The sequence below is a fragment of the Antrostomus carolinensis genome, unplaced genomic scaffold (genome assembly GCF_000700745.2).
Source record: "Antrostomus carolinensis isolate BGI_N321 unplaced genomic scaffold, ASM70074v2 scaffold19147, whole genome shotgun sequence".
Taxonomy (NCBI): domain Eukaryota; kingdom Metazoa; phylum Chordata; class Aves; order Caprimulgiformes; family Caprimulgidae; genus Antrostomus; species Antrostomus carolinensis.
This window is the reverse complement of record NW_010325560.1, coordinates 1-597: the sequence shown is the minus strand read 5'-3', so window position 1 is coordinate 597 and position 597 is coordinate 1.

The window sequence follows — 597 nt, the reverse complement described above, 5'->3', positions numbered from 1 at the left end:
GCTGAACCGGTTTTCCTCAAAAAAAATCCCAGAATTGCCTGGATTGGAAAAGCCCTTTCAGATCATCGAGTCCAATCATTAACCCAACACTGACAAGTCCCCAACTAACCCAGTCCCTCAGCACTGTGTCTACACGACTTCAATCCCTCCAGGGATGGGGACTCCACCACTGCCCTGGGCAACCCCTTCCAATGCCTCAGAACCCTTTCTGCAAAGAAATTCTTCCTCACATCCAATCTCAACTGCCCTTGGTGCAACTTGAGGCCATTTCCTCTTGTCCTGTCACTTGTTCCTTGGTTGAACAGACCCACCCCCACCTCTCTACACCCTCCTTTCAGGGAGCTGGAGAGAGCCAGAAGGTCTCCCCTCAGCCTCCTTTTCTCCAGGATCAACAACCCCAAATGAGGAAATAATCTCAAATTTAAATGCCAGAAGATGGAAGCGAGGGGTGAAGAAAAACCAGTTTAGCAGTGGTGTACCTCTGTTCTTCCAGGGCGGTGGGCTTTTTGCGCCTGCAGCTGGCAGAGCCACCGCCCTAGGCGGGAAACAGAAATAATGAGTAAATCAGAAATCCCCTCGGCGCCCCGGCAGCCGCGT